The sequence below is a fragment of the Polistes canadensis genome, unplaced genomic scaffold, assembly GCF_001313835.1.
Source record: "Polistes canadensis isolate GaletaPanama2010 unplaced genomic scaffold, ASM131383v1 scaffold_1, whole genome shotgun sequence".
In the NCBI taxonomy this organism is placed as follows: Eukaryota; Metazoa; Arthropoda; class Insecta; order Hymenoptera; family Vespidae; genus Polistes; species Polistes canadensis.
The window spans coordinates 254,417-267,006 of record NW_014569548.1 but is presented as its reverse complement, the minus strand read 5'-3'; the positions used below and the strand labels follow the sequence as shown (position 1 = coordinate 267,006).

The following is a 12,590-nucleotide window of genomic DNA, read 5'->3' as shown; positions in this document are numbered from 1 at the left end:
TAATATACACGTGTATACGTTCATATATACGCATACGTACACCATATAGTATTATGGTTTTTTAGAAACGAGCAATTTGTTCGAGTAAAGTGTGTTTGCTTATTGTTTTTAACGAATAATTTCATTGGACGAACTCATCCGAGGATACCGACACATTCCACTCAACCTTTTATCAACCTCGACGAGAACGTTTTTATGGTTTAAACGATTTCCACGGGGCGTCGTTCGTTACATTTCCATCCTTGTTCTTTTCACGTTTAGCTAGCGTGTGTTCGTAAAATGCAATAAACTTTACGCGTTTTCTCGACTGACTTTGATTATGTCAAAATGATGTACGCGTGTATATAGATGCGGTTAAATACCGTTGAAATTCCTTTTTTTTTGTTTGATAGTATTACAAAAATAAAAAAATAAAAAATTACATAAAGCGTCGAACAACGTTTTCCGATTGAATAGTATTATCTGTAATATATTATCGTACAATTTGCATTGTCGATCGAAAAAATATTCTAACAGTAAATAGGATAACGAGTCGATTGTTTATACAGTATCGATAAATAAATTGTATAAACATTCTCGTAATGTCAATTTTAATAAAGGCCAAAAGTATACACCGAACGATTACAAGATTATGAAAGGTATAATATATAAATACATACGTGAAAGAATTATCGATGCGTTTCAACCGTTTCGATTAAACGTTTTACCGGCAAACCAAATGCGATTAATTCAGGCAAATTTGTTAACATACACGATTCATTAGTAAAATTATTCTTGAATGAAAAAAAAAAAAGAGAAAATAGTAAAGGAAAAAAAAAGAGGAAAAGAGTAAAAATATGTTGTTGCTCTTTGATCGTTATAAAGCACACGGAGTTTGCGCCCCCGTCAATTGCTACATTTATATACTAATACATAAATAAGTATTTATGTGTGTACTTTATCACAACGTGTAATTGGTAAGTTCGATAACATCGGAACGCTTTGTGTCGGTTGCTTTATGATCATTTTGATTATAATCATTTTCGCTTTTCCAAATTATCATCCATTTGTTTCGCGCAAATAGAAATCCGAATAATCCATAACGTTTTCTTTTTCATTTCCTCCTATTCTCCCGTGTCCGTTAGATTTACATTTATTTCGCGTTAACGATTTTCCTAAAATTTAATCAAAAGAAAAAGAACAAGAAAAATAAAATACAGTATCTTTATCTATATAAAAGATATTATATACTCTTCTCGATTGAAATCGTACTCGAACGAACGAACGTGATCCAAAGTAAAACCTATAATATTTTTTAATTTATTGTTAGACGAAATTCTTTTCACTTCGAGAAAAGGAAAAATTGTACAAGCATTTTCTTTAAATCTTATTAAAGTGAATGAAAATTTTCGTGCGTTTTGATCGTGTCGAAATTTTGTAAGTTTGAAACTACATAATGAATTGTATTTGTTAAACATTTACTTTAGAAATATTAATATAAACAAACAAACGTATAAAATATTAATTCACCCTAATACCACGATCGATTAAATATTAATAAATAACAAAAATACATTTCTTATTTACGAACACATATAGAGATAAAGAAAAGAAATCGTACCGTAAGGTACATATCAATACACCACATATATATATATATATATATATATATATATATCATCATACATACCCCATATATATATCAATACAACAACATCAGAAGCAGTAACAGCAATAGTAGTAGTAGTATTAATATTACTAGTAATAGTAATAGTAGTAATAGTAGTTGCCTAACGGTTAGTAAAATAACACAATAGAGATAAAGAAAAGAAATCGTACCGTAAGGTATATATCAATACACCACATATATATATATCATTACCATACATACCCCATATATATATATATCAATACAACAACATCAGAATCGTTAACAGCAATAGTAGTAGTAGTATTAATATTACTAGTAATAGTAATAGTAGAGTAATAGTAGTTGCCTAACGGTGAGTAAAATAAAAAAAAGGGTTCGGCGGGTGAAAAGGGGGAGGGAAAAGAGGAAGAGGAAACGTAACGATCGGCGGTGGCGGACAGGCACGAGCGAGAATTTCAATAACCCGCGGGACACAAAGCGGAATGTAGTCACATCTGGCCCGGCTCTCATGCGGCGGCAGTTCTCGGTTTACGTTGGACGTTCGCGGGGGGACGGAAAATCACGATTGCTAGGGGGGGTGAGAAGGGGGGAAGGTGGGGAGGTGGGTTGGAGGACCGTCAGAGAGAGAGAGAGATAGAGAGAGTGGCAAGAGGCATAGCAGGAATATTTGTGTACGTGAATGTGTATGCGTTCCCCGACGTGCGCAGGAAAGAGATCGCGAGAGACACGAGGGTACTCTCTCTCTCTCTCTCGCGATAGTGAATGAGTGAAAGAGAGAGACAAAAAGAGAGGTGGTTGATACGTGGAAATGGGAGAGAGGGGAGTAGATAATGATCCAACCGGCAGTGCTGCTAGTAACCATTCTCGTGGAGCACGCGTACGACAAGTGTGACGAAGATAAAGAAAGAAAGAAAGAAAGAGAAAGAGAGAGAGAGAGAAATATGGTAAGAGAAAGATACAAAAGTATAAGAATAGAGAGAAAGAAAGATTACACTCTCGTATATGCAACACACACACACACACACATATATATAATAGGAAAGAAAAGAAAAACATATAAATAGAAAATGGTAGAGACAGGCAGGAAGAAAAAGATAGATAGATAGATAGATGCAAAACACATGCAAATAAAGAAAGAGAGAGAGAGAGAGAGAGAGAGAGAGAGAGAGAAAGAGAGAGAGATACTAACGGATGCTGTGGGCAGCGAAACGAAAGGGTGAGAGAACGGCGTACCGCATGCATATTGAAGCGTCATTTCATGGTCACCGCAGACTGAAACTTCGTACAGTACACCCCCGGTAACAACGGAAACGCTGCTCGATCGACGCCAATTGCACCGACGAGCTCTCGTTGCATCTCATGGATATTTATACGTCGTGCAAATAACTCGATGCAGGTGCATAATATGCGAACGGTAAATACACTCGACGCGTCTCTCTCTCTCTCTCTCTCTCTCTTTTGCATGCAAGCTTTCTCTCTTGTCTCTTGCCCCTTCCGATAGGCTTCCCCCCCCCTACCCTCCCACTCTCAGGTAAAAGGGATCGTTTCCGGACGAATCGATAACGTTCTTGCGTGGGAGCCAAACCGTATGATGATTTTCTGATTATTCTCTGTTAAAGGATAGAATTATTTTATTTTGAATTCTTTTTTTTTTATTTACTCGTTTTTTCTTGTTGTTGTTGTTGTTGTTGTAACAATTAAAAAATATATTATATAATTCGATGGGTATTTAATTATAAAGATTGCAAATTGGTTAGAATTTTATTCGTATTATTGTTCGATAGTTTGTAATAAGATGTTAACGGTGTTATTAATGATTTCAACTTTTTGATAGGGTTTTTTAATTTATGATTATTTAACCGACCCTAGTATTATGTTATCTATCCTTTTCTATTTGGATCGCGTATTGGAATGATACTAAAACTTGTGCTCTTGGCACCTCCCTTCTGCCCATTCACTCTATGGGTCCCTGTTATCCATTAGTATTTTTCCATGTCAACTTTTGTTATACGGAAAAAATGTATTCGGTCGTATCGGCTGATGGATTAACCATGTGAACCATTACGTTCATGTTTCTTGTACTCGTCGAGAGTATTATACGAATATATGTATAGTAACAGAATGTCCGTCTGTGTACTGTCACTTTCATGACATTGCAAATGCAGTCATCTCTGTGTGTGTGTGTGTGTGCATGTGTATTACGCGAAATAGACATATTTGTTCGCGTGGAAAGCTTGATATGCATGAAGCGATTATCGCTTACGGGATTAAACTCTCGTACTAAGCATTTCGAGTACAAGCTGTCCGACCGATACGCCATTTTCGATAAAAGAATTATTCTGTCCTTCCAACGTAGTATATATATGTGTTTCGTTTCGTGTATTGTATAATAACGTCATTGCTTCGATTGCTATATATGTAGGTATATATCGAAATATCATTTCTATCATTTACAGAGATTCTCGGTAGAACTTTTATGAACGTAAAACAATACGTGAAAAATGAGAGTTGTTAAAAAAAAAAAAGAAAAAAGAGAAAAAAATAAAACGGAGGCATTCGTGTTTATTATTTAAGATCGTTTGCTTTCGTAATTATTTCGTAAATTTGTTTTACGTTTTTTATTTACACGAGATTTAGATAAAAGAGTAAATCTATCGCGTGAAAAAGAAAAGAAAAAAATAAATTTTTCTTTAAATTATCAAAAATCATCATTAGATAATATTATATATTAGTGATTTAAAATTAATCGATTTTATTTAATCATATTATTTATCACGAGATAACGAGATTGTTTGAACGAACGTGCGAAAATTTTGATTGATCTATTGGTATATTGATTTTCTTTTTCACCTTATGAAAAATTTGCATTTAATTATTAAGAAACGAGCACAATGTTTCGAACCTTTTGATAGGGCGGGTTACGTATACACCACTGAAAGAATGAATATTTTATATTAATATTACGCGAGAAGTACTTCGCACGTTTCGATTTCTTCTTAGAATTGTGCTAGTATACTATTGTACTTTTTTTTAATTAGATATTAAACGTAACACGTAATATATAATTGAATACAAATTTTGTTGTTGTGGACAGGGTGCGAAAGAATGCATAAGATATTTTTTCTATGATCAATCGTATTATAATAATGATTAATGATTTTCCAACTTATAACTCACGTTCATTACCGTATACAGTGCAATATTTAAACGTCCAATTATATTCTTCGATATATAATAGTACACGTGACTTTATGATAAGCCCAGCCGCTCGAGGACGAGGCGTATCCCGATGCACACGATATTATCGATCATTTTATTTTAATCGGCGACCGTGTTTATAGCATTTGTTGCTGTCTATATAGCCTTAAGGGCCTAAACGGCAACGGAACGATCGTACCGGCGGCTACGGCATCTTGCTAAAAGTAAAACGTTCCTCCTACTCGGATATAAACATTTTTTTTTTATTCTTCTTCTCCTCCTCCTCCTTCTCTCAATCATTACAGCAATTTACCTGGTGCGAGAAAACTTACTTAGTTTTTTCGTTAAATCGCTCTAATGTTCCAAGATATCGGCACTTATGTATACACGATAAGGATATCGAGAAAATAACATATATAGTTTCAATAATAAAACAAAAACAAAATCAACATCTGTTTAGATAACGTTTAGATTTAATGATCGAGATAATATAGAAACTGTTTCAAATCTATTTCCCATTAAACGTAGGAAAATATACTTACTCGTTTCATGGGGTATAGTTACGAGATAAATAATGAAAATCACGTAACAGCCGGTGTCTCATTCTTGTCTGTTAACTAACAAGCTATATTATACATTGAAAACTCGTGTCGTTCATTTTTGGGGATGAGGTGGCAGTGGGGTGGGTTGGGGTGTGGGTTGGGGGGTGGGGGGTTTGGTTCGTAGGGAAACAAACTCATTCCGGTTGGCGAAGGTAGCAACCTTATTAACTGTTACTATCCGATAAAGCGTTACGTAGGCGGCTGCGGTATCGGATTAAGATTCACTTTAGGCAGAGTCAGTTTATCTTTAGGGTGTTGCACCTTCCAGCTCGGTTGATAATTTAATTTCTTCCGCTTTGGCAACTCTCCTTCTTCGTTCGGCATCCATCGAAGCGCGTTGGCAAACGGGAAAGAGCACCTTCAGCCACCAACCACCAACCAACCAACCAACCAACCAACCAACCAACCACCAACCAACCAGCCGGTTCAGACTCTCTCTCTTAGCGAGCTTACACGAGAAAGCATAGAACGAAGCTGGTTCTACTCTCTCTCTCTCTCTCTCTCAGTTGGTGGTAGTACTGGTGGTGGTGATGGTGGTGGTGGTAGTTCTTCCTCTAAGGTGCATCGATTTTCTCATACCCAACCCCCCACCCCCTCGTGACGGCAGCCGCCCATATTCGCATATACCTCAGACAAAGAGACCTAGATAGACGGAAGCCTACCACCCCGTACGAATAGCAAGGAAGGAATGGAACGCCGGCGGCCATTTTGTAAGCTCTTCCCGGAGGAATCAATGTGACGTCGCCCGAGGGGCGCTTGCGCTGCGGGCAACCAACCCTCCGTTCGTCCCTCCAATCCTTCTTCCTCCTCCGATCAATTCCAACTTCGGTATCTCTGCGGCTCTTTTCCGTTCCTTCTCTCTCTCTCTCTCTCTCTCTCTCTTTTTTTCTCTTTCTCTCTTTCTCTTCGTCTATTTTTCGTTCTGTCATTCTAACCTTTTCCCCACCCCCAGCCCCTTTTTCTCATTCTCGGAGCACCCAGTCCTCCTTTAAATTCTCTCTACTATCTTTTCCAACCGTGAAAGAGTACTCCTACGTTCGAATGCTCGCACGGTAGGTAGGTAGATAGGTAGGTAGCTATCTAACTGTATATTTCCAGTAGTTTCACGTAGAAATCTCTCTTCACTCGTTCGTCGTTGCATTTAGCAAGAGAGAGAGAGAGAGAGAGAAAGAGAGAGAGCTTATGTTAGTCGTTGAAAGTGAATAAATATTGATTTTTATAGTCAAATCAAAGCGAACGATTACTTGACCAATAGTATTTTTTCAAAATTATAAATAAATAATTCAGTTATTCGCACGTGTTGATTAAGAATACGAAAGAGAGAGAAAGAGAGTTTATGTTAATCATTGAAAGTGAATAAATATTGATTTTTATAGTCAAATCAAAGGGAACGATTACTTGACCAATAGTATTTTTTCAAAATTATAAATAAATAATTCAGTTATTTTCGCATGTGTCTATTAAGAATACGAAAGAGAAAGAGAGAGAGAGAGAGAGAGAGAGGGAAAATGAAACGAAATCTCGATGATAACAGTCATTCGTTGTAGTATCGAAAACGATCATTATGACGAGCATTAAGATTTTTTACTTTATCATAGACATTTCATCGAACGAATTTAGTTTAATTTTTGATCGTGAACAACAGTATTATAATCCGCCCCCCCCCCCTTTCTTTGCCAACGTAGCAAGCGCATAACGAACGCTCGGAGAACACCATCGGCGGTGGATATTTTTTAAAAAGTAAATCGTAGAGTAGTAGTAGTAGTAGAGAACAGCGTGGTGTATTCGGTAGGGCACGAAAACTCCAAATGCTTTTAGTTCATTCTCCGAACTATATTTTTGTACAATAAAAAAAAGAAAAAAGAAAAGAAAAAGAGGACCAGAATACAGGATGTCCAGATACGTGAGATCGAGTAAGGACCGAGATAAAAAGAGAGAGAGAGAGAGGAAGATAGATAGAGATACAAGAAGAGTGAGAAAGAGAGAGGTAAATAGAAAGAAGAAAGAGGAGCACACAGGACACGAAGAACGAATGTGCGTTCTTCGGGCAACTGAAATTTATAATGTCGGGTAATCGTGGCAGGGCGTGCACGCACCTGGGTACTAGGGGTACCGGCACGTTATTATGATTAGCTACTTTCGGTCCAGTCCTGAGGAGTGCTGGAGATTCCGATCGGATACGCGATACGCGGACGCACACCTCGGATTACGGGCGTAGAAGATGATCTTCCTTTGGCCGCCCGGGGCCGTCGTCAGGTACCTACACCGTACCCACCTCCTACCAAGACATACTTCATTTATTATGACTGTGATCATCGATTATGCACCGACGTATTTTCCCTTCTTCTCTCCAACTCTCGCCCTCTCATCTTCCGTTTTCATCCTCCTTTCTACTTCTTCTTCTTCTTCTTCTACTTCTTTTTTTTTTCTTCTTTTATTTTTCCTCCTTCCTTCCTTTTCTCTTCTTCTTCTTCTTCTTCTCCTTCTCCTGGACCATACACTTCTCTCGTGATCGTATGCTGTATTATACTCTCGGCCTAAAAGATACGCGAGGTGGATTACGCCAAAGGGGGAGCACAGCAACGATGAACGTCGGTTCTCTTTCTTTATTTCTTTCTTTCTTTCTTTCTTTCACCCTCTCCCCACCCGGCTCTCATCTTTCTTGCTTTATTTTCAAACTCGTTACTTACCAAAATCAAAGCGAGTGTCAGCCGACAAAAGAAATCGTATATTACCTATACAAATTTTCAAGATTCAAATTGAACGTTCTTTGTGTTACTACTACTACTACTATTGTGGTCATTTCTTTTGGTGGTTGAAATGATATCGATTTTATAGCATGTCGGTCGTAACTATACTCGTCTTACTACAAACCAGAACGTTCCATTTCTCGTCATCTGACATTTCGAAAAGCTCATCTCTCTCTCTCTCTCTCTTTCTCTTTCTGTATATGTATGTATGTATCTATATATATACATATGTATCCTATGTACCTTATATCTAGCTATCTACCTACCTTTTCTTTCCTTCATGTTACGACGTTTCTCGAGAACGTTCTCTTCGAGTTATTCGACGACGACGACGACTACGACGACTATGACTACGATGACTATTCTCCCAGTCTCTGACTATCGTCCAAACGATAAACCGTTCTCGATTTATCGGTGCACGATAACGATCGTCCGAGCGGATAGTTCCTAATGCTTCTGGCAAAATTCTTCGTCTCTTATTCTTTCTATTTCTCAAAGTATATACGTATGTATGTATATATGTATGTATGTTGGTATGTATGTATGTATGTAGAAGTATTTTACAAGTGTGTACGTGAATCGCGTCACCGTTCACATTTTTTTTTTTTCTATAAATCGAATATTCCGATTTTATTATTGTACAAGTTTTTTCCATTATTATCATTGTAATCTAATAAAACAAAGAAATATTTTCTTTAACGGTTAAACATCGAATACTATAATTATAGTTCGTTACGATCGTAGATCATTTCCAATTAGAATTTAATCTTTTCTTAACCCTTCCAGGCACGGAATTTTAGAAAACAATATGTGATCCATGTGTTGTGTACACAGAAATTATATAATATTTATATTTATCAATTACACAAAATTCGTTTATTTTTATTAATAAAGAAATAAGATTTTATAAAAAACATAGACATATAATAATTGAATTAAATATATTTGGTGGGACTCGAATAGTCTCAACGTGTAAACATTTACGCATCAAAAAAGTTGGTACACTTTTAATATCACCATACATGAAAGAATTAAAGTAAAACGTTAGATCGTAAAACACACTCGTTGCAATTTTATTCTTTTACAGTTGACAAATATAAGAAGATCACAGACGAATGGAATCGATGATTTACGATCAAGTTTTCAGGGTTTCGCGTTTAGATAATTTCTTTTAAAGAAATAAGTAAAGTAAAAGCAAAAATACATACCTACTTATACACGAATACTTACATACATACACATATATATATATAGGATGGTTAAATAAGTGAAAGAGCTCGTTAAATATCGAGTCATGAATGCATCCTCCATCTTCTTATCCTTGGTCATGCTCGTTGACGGTGTTACTCTCGTAGAAGATGTTTCTCATGTCATCTATTAGCTCGTAACTTCGTCCTATACTAACGCGTTGTATCATGTACGCGTGCGCTTTCGCGACCTAACTAAGGGGTCGAACTTGTCGACCTTCTCTGCTTAGTGACGACTCCTTGGAAACGACGTTCCTAGGACTGTCTGAAACGACTACGATCCACTACGTCTCGTACGATATAACGTATGGTTACGTAAACGAGCTACGTGTAAAAAGGATCATCGGGGTCGAAGCTCGTATTGTCAATTTTATTAAACCTCTTATATTGCAAAGAAGAAATATTATATACTTTTACGGTTTCTCAAGTATTTCAATTATTTCAAATATTTTTTTTAACTCTAAAAAAGAGGGGAAAGGTTATTATACGTTCATTTGAATTTTTATATAGAAAATTATTTATATTAAGATTCACATTTCAAATAATAGAACATTTTTATTTCGTTTTAAATGAAACAAAATTGTTAGATTTTTATTAATTAATGTATCTCATCGTATAAATGTAAACATTAAAAAATTAACGAGTAATAGTTTTAATTACATTTGTAAGAGATCATCGGGGTCGAGGCTTGTATTGTCAATTTTATTAAACCTCTTATGTTGCAAACAAGAAATATTATATACTTTTACGGTTTCTTGTATTTTTTATGTATTTTAATTATTTCAAATATTTTTTTTAACTCTAAGAAAGAGAGGGGAAAGGTTATTATACGTTCATTTGAATTTTTATATAGAAAATTGTTTATATATTAAGATTCATTTCAAATAATAAAACATTTTGATTCCGTTTTAAAGAAACAAAATTGTTATATTTTTATTAATTAATGTATCTCATCGCATAAATGTAAACATTTAAAAAAATAACGAGTAATAGTTTTAATTACATTTGTAAGATTTGTTTAAGATATTTACAATTGTTTTACGTAAATAAGACGAAATATAAACGTAGGCGAATGTAGTTATTGCAATATTTCGAGATGGGATTAAAAATGTTTCACCGGATTGCATTAAAAAAGTGGGATACTTTTAATCCCACCGTTAAAAAATTAAATAATAAATATAGTGTATTTATCGTTAATTAATATAAAAATCTGATGATTTATTACTTAATCTATAAGTTGAACGATATATCCTGTAAAAACTTGGTTACGGGGTATCACAACATTTTAAATCGGTCAAGTACACAGTTAAAGTACACTCCTTGTAATGTGTGTAATTCTTTATACGCTTGTAAGAAACATAAGTGGTACTGAATATACGATCGTGCGCCACTTAACATCTATGCCGCGTGTTCTTAAGTAAAAGTCCTTTTAGATTAGATTATAAGACGAGTGAATGGAAATTTGTAAAATGGTAGTTTTAAACGTAAAACGGTAGATAAAGATAAACCGCAGGGGAAAAATATCACGACGTGGAAAATGCGCGGACTCGTGAAAGGAAGTGATGCATAAATCTTCAGATAATCACAAACCAACATAACAAGAATTCTAACCCGAAGTGAGAGAATGTGATATTTCCATTTTTTTTTTTCTCTTTTTCTATTTCTTTTTCTATTGTCTCTCGTGACTCTAGAACGTAAGTGCCAATTGTACGTCGTAAAAACACGTTCATTGGATATCTCTTGTCATTGATTAGACGCAATAAATTCATACGAGTTTACGACGATCGTGAATAATCAAATCCTTTTTACCGCGGCCTTTTGAAAATTTTCGCATTACTATCAAATACCGTCTAAAGATTTAGATTATATAAAAAAGAAAAAAAAAAAAGATAAAACAATTTAACCATTTAACCATTCATTCACTCACTCACTCACTCACTTGGACGATTAATTTTATTCTCCCCGTAATAACGTAATAATTTACCCTCGAGCAGCAGATGTAATCGTGGGGAGGGGGGCGGTGGGGGACGAATAGGGTGTGGAGGGAGTGAGGTAGGTAGAAACAATTGTCAAACTTTTTATCATATTCAAGAACATTAATTAAACGTTAACGTGTGTCGAAATATATATTCTCGAATACGAAAAAATAAAATAGCACCTCGTAATACGTAATTAAAATGATACGTCAGATAAATTAATATCATCGACGAAAAAATAGAAAGAAAGAGAGAGAGAGAGAGAGAGAGAGAGAGAAAGATAAGGATCCTATCGAAGAAATTCAGAGGAGAAAAGAAAAAAGGAGAAAAGAAGAAAGAGAACTGATCGTTATCCGTTAAAGTGTCCTCGGAGTGAAGGTCGAGAGAGATGGTCCCTCGAGGGGCCACCACTTGTCGTCGTTTCCTATCTTTTTCGGTTGGATTATGTCAGCGAACTAAGTAACGAGTCAGAGACATCGAAGAAAGTGTGAGACTGAGAGAAAGAGAAAAAGAGAGAGAAAGAGAGTGAGTGAGAGAAATTGAGAAAGAAAGAAAGACAAAAATGAAGATCCTTTTTTAGGAAAAAAAAAAAAGAAAAAAAGGGCAGAACGAAGATGCGAATGGATGTGTGTAGAGACACATCTATACCTACCCCGGTTTTAATACTTTGTCTTACCCTAGAAGAGAGGGAAGTTCTTGGGCGAATTCCCCCCCATCCTCACCCCCACCCCCCAGCCCCTACCCCGTCGGCTAAAAGAGTTTCTAGCTTCTGGTGATTGGTGTAAGTTAGCCCTCTGGGCAGAGAATACGTTCGGATAGGCGCATGCGCCGACACAAGCACGAGAATCCCCCTTTTGCTTTAGGGTTAGCCGCGGTCCTCCCTGCGGCCAACAGCCCAGGATGACACGCCCCGGGCTACCAGATCAATAAGATCCCTTATACCTACCTACCTCTTTGGTTACGCCCTGAGATACTCTCTCTCTCTCTCTCTCTCTCTCTCTCTCTCTCTCTCTGTCTCTCTCTCTCTTTCTCTCTCTTTCTAGCACGTATTCGATCTGTCTATGGTATGTAACCACATACGCTTTTCCAACGATCGATCACATACACGTCAATAAAGTTTTATCGGTACTATGATTTTATAAATTTATAATATATACTCTATATATATATAAGATTATTATATAGGT

The 12,590-nt window shown here is 36.1% G+C and overlaps 1 protein-coding gene across 4 annotated transcripts in view; it reads left to right on the top strand.

The window, feature by feature from the left end:
- LOC106783608 (transcription factor AP-2-epsilon) overlaps positions 1-12,590 on the top strand; it is a 192,389-nt gene that overhangs the window by 47,407 nt on the left and 132,392 nt on the right. Inside the window, exon 1 of one of the 4 annotated variants that reach the window (XM_014742325.1) lies at positions 2,223-2,574. The exons of the other annotated variants lie outside the window; for them this stretch is intronic. The gene's annotated coding sequence lies outside the window, so the exon portion shown is untranslated. Of the gene's footprint in view, positions 1-2,222; positions 2,575-12,590 lie in introns of those variants that run through there. 4 annotated transcript variants of the gene reach the window in all.